Raw genomic sequence first — 14,328 nt, 5'->3', positions numbered from 1 at the left:
ACATCAGCTAAGTCCTGTCTGCTACATAAGGTGACATATTCACGTGTTGTGGGGATTAGGAGGTACACATTTTTGGGGTGCCATCATCCCACCATACCTGAGAGTTCAACGAGAAGTTATTGCATTCAATATATTCTGCAGAGATCATTTTTACCTTAGATTGTTTTAACTACCCACCTCGTTTACCCCTCGGCAAAGGTCTTTCCATTCTGCTACCAGCCTCTGGTCCACAGAACTAACTAGTGGTATGAACTGAACTTTGCTGATAGAAAATATCACAAACACACAGCCGCCGTCCTTTTTTATTCTTGTTTTGGTAGAGAATTACAAGATAATCAAGGCAGCTTTCCCTATTAACTCACGATAACAGCGGGGCCTACCCGCGTCGCCCTAGGCAGCCGGGAGCAGCAGTAACGCCTCTAGGGCGCCCTGGCAACCACGCGGGCTGGACCGCCTTCTTCCGCGGCTCTTCTCGTGTGCGCGTCCCTGGCCCGGCCTCCAGCTCCGCCCGCGTGGAGCCCCGGCCTGGCCGCCTGCCCGCCGCGCTCTGTGACGCCCGCCGCGAGGGCCGCGCGAGGCCCGGCGTGCGCCCCCGCCTCTCCCGAAGCGCCGGGTCCCGCGCCGCCCCTCCTTTCCCTTTCCGCTCTCTCCGCCTCCGGAAGCGCGGGCGCGCGGCGCCGGGAGCCCGTTCAGGGTCGCGGGAGTGCGCCAGCGCCGCGTGTGGGGCTGTGGCGGCCGCGGCTCTCAGGTGAGGGGCGCGCGAGCGGCTCCAGCCTCCCTGCTCGCGGGGTGCCCGACACGCTGCTTTCCGTTCGAATCCGTTTCCCCGCTCCGGAGCCCAGGCGGCGGTGGCGAGTACTCGGGGTGGGTTTAACGAAGCCTGCGCGGGCGGTGGGAGGCCGCGCCCCGACGACAGAGGCGCCCGTGGCGGCGGGTCCCGGCGCCGCCCCACCCGTTCCCCGGTGAGAACGGTGGTTCCCGCCCTCTCACGCGTTCCGGGGGGCGTTGAGGCTCAGGATCAACCCTAAATCGAGATTGGGCCGCGACCACATGCAGGGCCTTGACGACTGCCTCCTACCTCTAGGGACTCGAACCTATCCCACGAGGCCCGAAGGGCTATTTGCCTTCCGGGGACGGTAGGGGGTGTGGACAAGAGCCTAGAGTTCCTGGAAACAGGTGTTTAATTTGGGCCGGGACTTTCATGTACCCAATTGGGTATCTTGTTGGAGGCCTGTTGTACTATTTAACTACGGAAATGTCACAGTAACAAGATGACAGTTTAAAAAGTGTCCGGTGCTTTTCTGTGTATCTTCCTGATATTGGGTGAAAGCACTAGTCGGGTTACTGCTGACTGTAGGACCTGGCAAGTGGGGCGTGTCCAGTGACTCTCAGGCAGCTTTGGTGAAAACTTACCTCTCTCTCTATTTTTGTTTTTTGAGACAAGGTCTCGCTCTATGGCCCAGGGTGGAGTGCACCATCATGTCTCACTGCAGCCTCCCAAGTCCTGGGCTCAAGCCATCCTCCTGTTTCGGCCTCCCAGAGTGCCCTGATTACAGGCGTGGGCCACGCCCCTCCTGGCAAAACTCTGTCTTGATTGAGCACCAGAGGGTTGTTATGGACTGATGATCCTTTAATTTTACCCTTTCCTAGTCTGTTGTAAAGACCATCTTAACTACTTTATTAAGTCATTTTTCTTATTTATTCTCTGTGGTAAATTGAATCACTTCGTAGTAAATGTTATCCAAAGAATTGCTTAGTGGATGGGATTGTTGGGTAAGTTTTCCTGTAAATTAAGTCACATGAGTGTTTAAATCTTTGCAATAACTCTGTTGGATATTATTAACGGAAATTTAAACCTGGAAAGTCTCACAGGCAGCGGACTACGCACCACTGCGCGTGAACTGTGACCGCTTAGGGAGGCAGCTGGCTTCCAGCTCTTGGGGACTGTATGACCTTACCATGAATGCAGATAAAGGCATAGTTCTGGTGTGTGTATCTGGAGGGGTGGGGAAAGAGGACAGGAAACTAGGCTGAAACACGGTGATTTCTTTTTTTTTTTTTTTTTTTTTTTTGAGATAGGATCTCACTCTGTTGCCTGGGCTGGAGTGCAGTGGCCCGATCTCGGCTCACTGCAGCCTCAGCTCCTAGGTTCCAGCGATTCTTCCACCTCAGCCTCTGGAGTAGCTGGGACAACAGGCGAGAGCTGTAACGCCCGGCTAATTTTTGTATTTTTTGTAGAGGTGGGGTTTGGCCATGTTGGCCAGGCTGGTCTCAAACTCCTGGGCTCAGGTGGTCTGCCTGCCTGGGCCTCCCAAAGTTACAGGTATGAGCCTATAACGTAAGCCACCACGCCGAGCCACACACATACAAGGCGATTATTCTGCCCTTGTGGGTAGCAGAGAGCACGGTTCGATCTTAAATCTCCTAACTCCAGACTCCTTTGCAGGATAAACATTCTTTGAATGACTAAATCCGTCAGGTTCTCCTTTGGGTACTGGGGATACAAAGATGAGGAAGTGATGAGGAGCTCCCCAGTCTGGCAAGGAGACAAGTGTAGGGGACAGGGAGGGAAAAACAAAAACCTTTTTCCTGCAGCTGGGGCTCCGGAAGTTAAACTTACAAGACAGGGGAAAAGGCGTACGTATTTTATTTTATGTTAATTTTTACAATGACACAGGGCTTTCCTACAAAAGAAGTGGATAGGCCAGAAAGTTTGTATACACTGTTTAAAAGATGATAAACTGTGGAGATACGACATGAAGAGATCTTAAAACCGGGTGGAGGGTTAGATTTCTAGGGGTTTAAACCATGGGAATAAATAAAGGCATACCTTGGAGATATTTTAGTTGGTTGTAGACCACCACAATAAATTAAATCTCGCAATAAAGCAAGTCACATGAATTTTTTGGTTTCCCAGTGCATATAAAAGTTATGTTTACACTATACTGTGGTCTGTTAAGGGTATAATGGTATTATGCTTAAGAAGTGTACATACCTTATCTAAAAAATAATTTATGGCTAAAAAATGCTGTCAATCATCTGAGCCTTCAGGGAGTTGTAATTTTTTTTGCTGGTGGGGGGTCTTGCCTCACTGTTGATGGCGGCTGACTGACCAAGGTGCTGAGTGCTAAAGGTTGGGATGGCTGTAGCAATTTCTGAAAATAAGACAATAATTAACTTTGCTTCATTGACTTCTTTTCACAAAAGATGTCTGTAGTTTGTAATGCTGCTTGACAGCATTTTATCCATAGTAGAACTTTTCTTTTTTTTTTTGAGACGGAGTCTTGCTCTGTCACCTGGCCTGGAGTGCAGAGGTGGGATCTGGGCTCACTGCAACCTCCGCTTCCCGGGTTCAAGCAGTCCTCCTGCCTCAGCCTCCCAAGTAGCTGGAATTACAGACATGGACCATCACGCCTGGCTAATTTTTATGTATTTGTAGTAGAGATGAAGTTTCCCCATGTTGGTGAGACTGGTCTCGAACTCTGGACCTCAAGTGATCCACCCACCTCGGCCTCCCAAAGTGTTGGGATTACAGGCGTGAGCCACAGCACCCAGCCTCACAGTAGAACTTTAAAACGAGGTCAGTCTTCTCAAACCCTACCGCTGCTTTATTAGCTAAGTATACAGAGTATTCTATTCTAAATCCTTTGTTGTCATTTCAACAATGTTCACAGCTTCTTCGCCAGGAGCAAATTCCATCTCAAGAAACTTTCTTTGCTCATCCATAAGAAGCAAGTCCTCATCTGTTCAGGTTTTATTATGAGATTGCAGCAATTCAGTTACATCTTGAGGCACTGCTTATTTTTTCTTTTTTTGAGACAGGGTCTTGTTCTGTCACCCAGGCTGCAGTGCATTGGCATGATCACAGGTCATTACAGCCTCAACCTCCCCAGCCCAAGTGATCCTCCTGCTTCAGCCTCTACAGGCACGTGCCACCACATCCAGCTTTTTTTTTTTTTTTGAGACAGAATGTCACTCTGTCACCCAGGCTGGAGTGCAGTGACACGAGCTCGGTTCACTGCTGCAACCTCTACCTCCCAGGTTCAAGTGATTCCCATGCCTCAGCCTCCCAAAAGTAGTTGGGATTACAGGCATGTGCCACAACACCTAGCTAATTTTTAGTAGAGACGGAGTTTCACCGTGTTGACCAGGCTGGTCTCGAACTACTGTCGTCAAGTCATTTGCCTGCCACAGCTTCCCGAAGTGCTGGGATTATAGGTTATAGGTGTGAGCTACCGTGCCCAGCTAATTTTGTATTTTAGTTTTTTCTTTTAAGAAACGGGATCTCACTGTGTTGTCCAGGCTGATATAAAACTTCTGGGCTCAACTGGTCCTCCTGCCTTGGCCCTCCAAAATACCAGGCTCCACTTCTAATTCTAGTTCCCGTGCCATTTCTACCACAGCTGCAGTTCCTTCTTCCACTTAAGTCTTGAATCCCTTAAAGTTATCCAGAAGGGTTAGAATCAGCTTCTTCCAAACTCTCGTTGATGTTGATATTTTGACCTCCTGTGAATCATAAGTGTTCTTAATGGGGAAAGTTTTCAATTTATTTTGCTCAGATCCACCAGAGGAATTATTACCTATAACAAATACAGCCTTACAAAATACATTTCTTGAAAAGTAAGACTTGAAAGTTGACTTACTTCTTGATCCATGGGCTGCAGAATGGATGTTGTTAGCAGGCGTGAAAACAACGTTGATCTTGCACATCTTCATGAGAGCTCTTGGGTGACCAGGTACATTGTCAATGAGCAGTAGTATTTTGAATTTTTTTTGTCTGAGCAGTCGATCTCAACAGTGGGCTTAAAACATTCAGTGAATTATGGCTGTAAATAGGTGTGCTGTCATTTGGGCTTTTTGGCTTTTTGTTTCATGTATAGACGACAAGCACAGTAGATTTAGCATAATTCTTAGGACCCTTAAGATTTTTCCTTTTTTTTTGACAGAGTCTTGCTGCCTTGCCCAGGCTAAAATGTACTGCCACAATCTTGGCTCACTGCAACCTCTGCCGCCCTGTTTCAAGTGATTCTTGTGCCTCAGCCTCTCAAGTAGCTGAGACTATTAATATAAAAATTAGCCCGGCTAATTTTTGTTATTTTTAGTAGAGACGGGGTTTCACCATATTGGCCAGGCTGGTCTCGAACTCCTGACCTCAGGTGATCTGCCTGCCTTGGCCTCTGAAAGTGCTTGGATTATAGGTGTGAGGCACCGTACCCAGATTTTTTTTTTTTTTTTGAGATGGAATCTTGCTCTGTCACCCAGGCTGTAGTGCAGTGGCCCGATCTCAGCTCACTGCAACCTGCCTCCTGGGTTCAACCTATTCTCCAGCCTCAGCTTCCCAAGTAGCTGGGATTACAGGTACATGCCACTATACCTGGCTAATTTTTCTATTTTTTGTAGAGACGGGGTTTCGCCATGTTGCTCAGGCTGGTCTCCATCTCCTGGCCTCAAGTGATCCACCCATCTCAGCTTCCCAAAGTGCTGGAATGACAAGTGGGAGCCACTGTACCCACCCTAAGGGCCCTAATATTTATGAAATGGTAAATGAGCACGGGCTTCATTTTAAAGTCACCAGCTCCGTTAGCCCTTAACAAGAGTCAGCCTGTTCTTTGAAGTGTTGAGACCAGGCATTGACTTCTTCCTCTAGCTATGAAAATCCTAGATGGTTAGCATCCTTTTCCAATAGAAGACTGTTTCATCTACAGTGGAAATCTGATGTTTATTGTAGCCACATTCAGCAATTCCCTTAGCTAGATCTTCTGCAGCTTCTCCATCAGAACTTGCTGTTTTACCTTGTACTGTTTTGAGACGGAATTTTGCTCTCGTTGCCCAGGCTAGAGTGCAATGATGCGATCTCGGCTCACTGCAACCTTCGCCTCCTGCCTTCAAGCGATTCTCCTGCCTCAGCCTCCCGAGTAGCTGGGATTACAGGCATGTGCCACCACACCTGGCTCATTTTGTATTTTTAGTAGAGATAGGGTTTCACCATTTTGGTCAGGCTGGTCTTGAACTCCTGACCTCAGGTGAGATCACCGTCTCGGCCTCCCAAAATGCTGGGATTACAAGCGTGAGCCACCATGCCTAGCTTACCTTGTACTTTTATGTTATAGAGAAGGCTTCTTTTCCTTCCTTCCTTCCTTCCTTTTTTTTTTTTTTTTTTTTTTAAGGCAGAGTATGTGTCACCCAGGCTGGAGTGCAGTGATGCAGTCTTGGCTCACTGCAGCTTCTGCCTTCCCAGATCAAAGGATTCTCATGCCTCAGTCTCCCAAGTAGCTGGGACTTCAGGCTCCCGCCACCACGCCTGGCTAGTTTTTGTATTTTTAGTAGAGATGGGGTTTCACCATGTTGGCCAGGCTGGTCTTGAAATCCTGACCTCAAGTGATCTGCCCACTTCAGCCTCCCAAAATGTTGGGTTTATGGGCATGAGCCACTGCATCCGGCTGAGCAGCCTTCTTTTCTTAAACCTCATGAGACAGCCTCTGATAGCCTGAGATTTCTACATCGTCTTTACCTCTCTCAGCCTTCATAGACTTAAGCGAGTGAGGGCCTTGCTTTGGACTAGGCTTTGGCTTAGGGGAACGTGGTGGCTGACTTGGTGTGTCCAGACCATTCAGACTTTCTCCATGTCAGCAGTAAGGCTCTTTCGCTTTCTTACTCCTGTGTTTGCTGGAGTAGCAGTCTTATATTTCCTTCAAGAATTTTTTCTTTGCTTTCACAACTTGGTTAACTGGTGCAAGAGGCCTAGCTTTTGACCCATCTCCTGGACTTTTAACATACCTTCCTCACTAAGCTTAATCATTTCTAGCTTTTGATTTAAAATTTTCTAAGGGATAGGAGTTGGAAAAATTTGGATGTTAAGTGGACTTTTAGGAAAATTTCAACTTTTCGCCGTGGCTCACGCCCGTAATCCCAGCCCTTTGGGAGGCCATGCGGGCGGATCCCGAGGTCAGGAGATCAAGATCAAGACCATCCTGGCTAACACGGTGAAACCCCATATCTACTAAAAATACAAAAATTAGCTGGGTGTGGTGGCACGTGCCTGTAATCCCAGCTACTCGGGAGGCTGAGGCAGGAGAATCACTTGAACCAGGGAGTCAGAGGTTGCAGTAAGCCGAGATTGTGCACCACTGCGCTCCAGCCTGGGCAACAGAGCAAGACTCTGTCTCAAAAAAAAAAAAAAAAAAAAATTAAAAAACAACTTTCCTATTAATATATTTGCCAGTAAAATCCAGCAGAGCCATTCAGTGTAATAGTCACGTGGCTGTTAATAAGTTTATATAAATATGTGTAATATTAATTCTGGGCCAAGAATTAATAGAAACTTATTACTTGTGAGTTAGTAAAAGTGCTCTTTTGTTATGTTTAAGATCTCTTCATTTCTTCAGACAGTGTATTTATCTCTTATAGCTAAATAATTTTCTGATTTCAGTTTCTTCGAATTTCAAGAAAATGTTTATTTTTTATATTTGTAATTTAAACTACATGTCTTTTTTTTTTTTTTTTTTTTTTTCAATTAAGAGGGAGTCTCACTCAATTGCCCAGGCTGGAGTGCAGTGGCAAAATAGCAGCTCACTGCAACCTCTGCCTCCCGGAATCAAGCGATTCTCCTGCCTCAGCTTCCTGAGTAGCTGGGATTACAGGCACCTGCCACCACACCCGGCTAATCTTTGTATTTTTGTAGAGATGGGGTTTCACCACGTTGGCCAGGCTAGTTTTGAACTCCTGACCTCAAGTTATCCACTCCCCTCAACTTCCCAAAATGCTGGGATTACAGGCACGACCCACTGTTCTTGGCCTTAAACTGCATTTCTTCAACTCTGGCTCCTGATTTATTCTAGTGAGGCCTTAATCTATTAGCAGAGTTTCCCTAGACACTGTCATATTACCTATGCCACTTGACACTGTCTAGTACCACCCAAAGTTTAAACTTTGATTCCATCTTATGTGTATCGTAGTACATTACCTTTTGATGAAAGCTTTTTATCTCCATAGATCAGTGGCATTTCAAACCCTTGCCTGTGACTCTCGGGAATGTGAAGCTGGTTTTACATCAAGGCCTAGTGCACACCATGCATTTAAGTAATAGAAACAACAGTTTCATGAAACTTACTCTTATAATATATAATGCACTCTTTTTTTTTTTTTTTCTTTTGAGATGGACTCTCCCTCTGTCCCCCAGGCTGGAAGCACAATCTCAGCTCACTGCAACCTCCGCCTGCCTAGTGATTTCAAGTGATTCTCCTGCCTTAGCCTCCCGAGTAGCTGGGATTATAGGCATGTGCGACCACACCCAGCTAATTTTTTATATTTTTAGTAGAGACAGGGTTTCATCCTGTTGGCCAGGCTGATCTTGAACTCCTACCTCAAATGATCTGCCCGCCTCGGCCTCCCAAAGTGCTGGGATTGCAGGCATGAGCCACTGTGCCCGGCCTGTAATGCACTCTTGATTATTACACTCTGTTCTACTTCTTTGTCAGTTTAATGATTGACATGAGCTACTGAATTGATTTTACACTGGATTGTGACCCATGTTTATAAGATATTACTCTAGGCTATGCCGTTAAACCATTTACTTTTGAAATTTGAAGAAACGGCCGGGCGTGGTGGCTCAAGCCTGTAATCCCAGCACTTTGGGAGGCCGAGACGGGCGGATCACAAGGTCAGGAGATCGAGACCATCCTGGCTAACACGGTGAAACTCCATCTCTACTAAAAATACAAAAACTAGCCGGGTGAGGTGGCGGGCGCCTGTAGTCCCAGCTACTCGGGAGGCTGAGGCAGGAGAATGGCGTAAACCCGGGAGGCAGAGCTTGCAGTGAGCTGAGATCCGGCCACTGCACTCCAGTCCGGGTGACAGAGCGAGACTCTGCCTCAAAAAAAAAAAAAAAAAGAAAAGAAATTTGAAGAAACTTAATTTAAAAATTTTAATTGCAAAGATATTCTTAACCACACAACAAAGTAAGAAAGGAAAAAACAATAAAACCTCAGTTCTTTTTAGAGTCCAGAATGCTCACCATTACACTGTGGGGTATCCACAATTCTTTTTATTCCACTCCTTGACTTTTTGTTTTCAAAGGTGAATTATCTTACAAAAAAAGGTGACATTTTTGGGAGTTTAATGACAGTGTTGTAAGACCAATTCACCATTCAGTGGCTATTTTACTTTTTTTTTTTTACATTCAAGTGGGCAAAATTAGATTATGATTAGCCTCAGTCTTTATGTTTGTGATGACCCATGATCGCAGGCCTCTATCCAAGTTTTTATATTTCTCCTTCCCCTGACCACACTACTCCTCTCCCCTCCCCTCATGGGTTATACTCATGTTTAATGTATGTCTTTCGAATCCGTGTTCTATAACTTGGCTTGTATGTTTCTGCTCATGAAGAATATAGCATTGTTTTGTATGTTTTAAGTTTTATGTAATTGTATCATTGCTTGCTTGCTTATTTATTTATTTTGAGACAGGGTCTTGCCCTGTAGCCCAGACTGGAGTGCAGTGGTTAATCATGACTCATTGCATTATCAACCTCCTGGGCACAAGTGATCCTCCCACCTCAGCCTGCTCAGTAGCTGGGACTACAGGCACACCACTATGCCCAGCTAATTTTTATTTTTTAATTTTTTGTAGCGACGAGGGCTTATTATGTCGTCTGGAACTCCTGGGCTCTGGGCTCAAGCAATCTTCCTACCTTGGCCTCCCTAAGTGCTGAGATTACAGGCGTGAGCCATGGTGCCAGCCTCATTGGCTTTTTACATTCTGCTTTTTTATTCAATGTTATTTTTGTAGATCTCAGTGTATCCTTTTTGGCAGATATGTGCTTACGCAACATTTTATTTATTCATTTTCCTCTTAATGGACAGTGAAGTTGTTTCTCTTGCATTGCTGTTGCAAACAGTAGCAGATGCTGTGCTGTGGCGAACATCCTGTGTACATGCCCAGGATCACACAACTGGGAAGCAGCAGAATCGTATTTTGAGTCTGGGTGCGTCTGACTCCATTCATTCGTTTCAACCTCTGAGCAGACTCCCACACATCACTTATGTGCCTCATTTATGACACAAACACTATTATGGTAACAGTAATGGCACTATAATGGGATTGTGTGTCATTTTTCTTTTAACAGGTCAGTTCTTAATTTATGGCCTCCTCCCCTCTAGTTTTGCTTTAACTGTAAATTATATTATTCAGTATAGAAAAGTTTTGTATTCTGTACTTTTCATGTTCATACATCGTCTAAAGCAAGGGTCTACAAGCTGGGCACAGTGGTGTGCGCCTGTAGTCCCAGCTACTCTGGAGGCTGAGGTGGGAGGATCACGTGAGCCCAGAGTTGGAGACTGCAGTGAGCTAGAATCCTGTCGCTGCACTCCAGCCTGGGCGATGGAGTGAGGACCTGTTTCTTTAAAAAATATAAATAAAATCAACCAGGGATCTACAAACTTTTCTTTTTTTTGAGATGGAGTCTTGCTCATGTCACCCAGGCTGGAGTGCAATGGCATGATCTCAGCTCCCTGCAACCTCTGCCTCCCATGTTCAAGTGATCCTCCTGCCTCAGCCTCCCTAGTAGCTGGGATTACAGGCATGCACCACCACGCCTGGCTAATTTTTGTATTTTTAGTAAAGAAGGAGTTTCGCCATGTGGGCCAGGCTGGTCTTGAACTCCTGACCTCAGGTGATCCACTCGCCTCGGCCTCCCCAAGTGTTGGGATTACAGGCGTGAGCCACCACGCCCGGCCTACAAACTTTTCAGTAAGAGATCAGATGGTAAGTATTTTAGTCTCTGTGGGCCATAGGGTCTCAGTCACAGCTACTCAGCTCTGCAGTCGTAGTGTGAAAGCTGGGAGAGACAATACCTGTGTCCACGAGTGGGGCTGTGTTCCAGTAAAATTTTATTCACAAAATCAGATGGCAGACAAGATCTGGCTTATGGACAGGTACTTTGCTGACTCCTGATCTAAGTGATTATGTTAACAGTAATATTTATCTATAGAAGCTTTTCAATGTTACAAGTAATGCTAGAACTCCCTTTATTTGTCTATTGATTTATTTATGAGATGGAGTCTCTCTCTGTCGCCCAGGCTGGAGTGCAGTGGTGTGATCTCAGCTCACTGCAGCCTCTGTCTCCCGGGTTTCAGCAGTTCTCCTGCCTCAGCCTCCTGGGTAGCTAGGATTACAGGCACGTGCCACCATGCCCAGCTAATTTTTGTATTTTTAGTAGAGACAGGATTTCACCATGTTGGCCAGGCTGGTCTTGAACTCCTGAACTCAGGTGATCCGCCCACTTTGGCTTTTCAAAGTGCTGGGATTACAGGCATGAGCCACCACTCCCAACTTCTAAAGAGTCTCCCTTTGTTGCCCAGGCTGGTCTTGAACTCTGGGCTCAAGTGATCCTCCCACCTCAGCCTCCCAAAGTGCTGGGATTACAGACGTGAGCCACTGTGGCTGGCCTAATAAAGTTTTGTTTTGTTTTGGTTTTGGTTTTGTGAGAGAGAGTCTCTCTCTGTCACCCAGGCTGGAGTGCAGTGGCACAATCTCAGCTCACTGCAACCTCTGCCTCCCGGGTTCAAGCGATTCACCTGCCTCAGCCTTCTGAGTAGCTGGGATTACAGGCGCATGCCACCACGCCTGGCTAATTTTTTGTAGTTTTAGTAGAGATGGGGTTTCACCATGTTGGCCAGGCTGATCTCAAACCCCTGACCTCAGGCGATCTGCCCGCCTTGGCCTCCCGAAGTGCTGGGATTGACGGTTGTGAACCACCGTGCAGGGCATCTTTTTTCTTTTTAGTATAGTATCTTTAGGATAAACTTCCAGAAGTGACGTTACTGATTCAGAAGTTTTTAGTTTTTTTTATGACTCTAAAAGTGCCAGATTCCTTTTTGAAAGAGACAAGTTTCAGTTTGTATAAATTACTTGAGATAGCCGGGCGCAATGGCTCACACCTGTAATCCCACCATTTTGGGAGACTGAGGCGGGCAGATCATCTGAGGTCAGGAGTTTGAGACCAGCCTAGCTAACATGATGAAACCCCATCTCTACTTAAAATACAGAATTAGCCGGATGTGGTAGCTCATGCCTGTAATCCCAGCTACTCAGGAGGCTGAGGCAGCAGAATTGCTTGAGGCAGAGTTCGCAGTGAGCCGAGATCATGCCAGTGCACCCCAGCCTGGGTGACAGAGTGAGACTCTCAAAAAACCAAAAACAAAAAAACTTCATTAGGAGGCCGAACACAGTGGCTCACGACTGTAATCTCAGCACTTTGGGAGGCCAAGGTGGGGGACTCACTTGAGCCCAGAGTTCCAGACCAGCCTGGACAACATAGGGAGACTGTCTCTAGAAAATAAAGAAGAAGCTGGGCATGGTGGCTCACGCCTGTAATCCCAGCACTTGGGGAGGCTGAGGTGGGCAGATCACCTGAGTTCAGAGTTTGAGACTAGCCTGGCTAATATGGCAAAACCCCTTCTCTACTAAAAATACAAAAATTAGCTGGGCGTGGTGGTGCATGCCTGTAATCCCAGCTACCTGGGAGGCTGAGCCGGGAGAATCACTGAAACCCGGGTGGTGGAGGCTGCAGTGAGCCGAGATCCCACTACTGCATTCCAGCCTGGGTGACAGAGAGAGACTCTGTCTCAAAAAAAAAAAAAGGGGGAGAAAGAAAATAAGAAAAACCCGGGTGTGGTGGTGCATACTTCCAGCTACTAGGGAGACTGAGGTGGGAGGATCACTTGAGCCCAGGAGTTGGAGACTGCAGTGAGCTAGAATCTTGTCACTGCACTCCAGCCTGGGTGACAAAGCAAGACCCTGTCTCAAAAGATAAAACATAAAAGTAAACTTTATCAAGTGTCTGTCTTTTAAGGATTGGGATAGAGACTTCCCTCTGTCAGTTTGGAGTTTAAAATGAGAAGGCATTAATCGATGCTATGGAAAATAGTAAAATTTGTATTTTAATGTTTATTAGGTATACATTTATAATCTTAAATTTTAAGATTTTCTTGTGCATTAGAATTTTAAAACTCAACTTGTATTTTGCTTAATCTTCACTTGGCTGATAAAATATATTAAATTTTCCTAAACGTTGTATACCATTTGCTAACTTGATTAACATCACAAATTTTTATTGTTTAGATTTTTTTTTTAAGTACCTCAAACCACTGGGTAGGCACACTTACAAACCTAACAAAGGAACTCTTCCTAAACACTTAGATATTGTTTATAAAACCAACTAAGTCTAAACTTGCTGATTTAATCAATTAGATTCCCTTCTGTGCTTAAATGTAGATGACAGTTAAATTTTTTTTTTTTTTTTGAGATGGAGTCTCACTCTGTCGCTGGGGCTGGAGTGCAGTGGCCGGCTCTCAGCTCACGGCAAGCTCCACCTCCCGGGTTCACGCCATTCTCCTGCCTCAGCCTCCCGAGTAGCTGGGACTACAGGCGCCCGCCACCTCGCCCGGCTAGTTTTTTTTTTTGTATTTTTTAGTAGAGACGGGGTTTCACCGTGTTAGCCAGGATGGTCTCGATCTCCTGACCTCGTGATCCGCCCGTCTGGGCCTCCCAAAGTGCTGGGATTACAGGCTTGAGCCACCGCACCCGGCCGACAGTTAAATTTTTATGAATCTAATACATCAGAATGTTTTCAACTCTTTGAAACACTAAAGACAAGCAGAATTAACCCATGATAAAATGTTTTACCACACATACCTTAACCTGTCATGTTAATTTATCACAATAGTATTAATAATACAAGTTTGACTCATTTTTAAATTATATCTATACTTTAAAAAAGATTTTTTTAAGGTTGCACAGTCACTTAAGCAATTAAAGGCTGCAGAATGTTGTGGCTGGTTTAGGATACAGATTACATAATCGTTTATTCCCTGATTTGATGTAAAATAGAATTAATTATATTTTTAAGACAGAGTCTTAAAGACAGTGCGAGCACTGTTGCCCAGGCTGGAGTGGTACAATGATGTGATCTTGGCTCACTGCAACCTCCACCTCCTGGATTCACGCCATTCTCCTGCCTCAGTCTCCCAAGTAGCTGGGATTACAAGTGCACACTACCATACCTGGCTAATTTTTTGTATTTTTAGTAGAGATGGGATTTCACTATGTTGGCCAGAGTGGTCTTGAACTTCTGACCTCGTGATCTACCTGCCTTTGCCTCCCAGAGTGCTGGGGATTACAGGCATGAGCCACCGCGCCCGGCCCTTTGCTGTTTTATTATTGGAAATTATTTTATTGTTACTTTTGAATATCAGTGTGTACTCATGGCTTCTCATGGAAATTGTTTTTTTATTTTTATGTATACTTGCCTTTTTTCTTTTTCAGTGCTG

The 14,328-nt window shown here is 45.7% G+C and overlaps 1 protein-coding gene across 5 annotated transcripts in view; it reads left to right on the top strand.

Moving 5' to 3' along the window:
- Positions 1-461: 461 nt before the first annotated feature.
- Positions 462-14,328, top strand: part of CFAP97 (cilia and flagella associated protein 97) — a 56,147-nt gene continuing 42,280 nt past the window's right edge. For 2 of the 5 annotated variants that reach the window (XM_033215836.1, XM_033215840.1), the window contains exon 1: positions 462-748. The gene's annotated coding sequence lies outside the window, so the exon portion shown is untranslated. Of the gene's footprint in view, positions 972-14,328 lie in introns of all 5 variants that reach the window. The other 3 variants (XM_033215838.1, XM_033215839.1, XM_033215837.1) reach the window with 3 other exon arrangements.

The sequence above is a fragment of the Trachypithecus francoisi genome, unplaced genomic scaffold, assembly GCF_009764315.1.
Source record: "Trachypithecus francoisi isolate TF-2019V2 unplaced genomic scaffold, Tfra_2.0 Lachesis_group1, whole genome shotgun sequence".
NCBI classification, from domain to species: domain Eukaryota; kingdom Metazoa; phylum Chordata; class Mammalia; order Primates; family Cercopithecidae; genus Trachypithecus; species Trachypithecus francoisi.
Note: the sequence above shows the minus strand (reverse complement) of the source record. Positions and strands in the feature narration are given on the sequence as shown.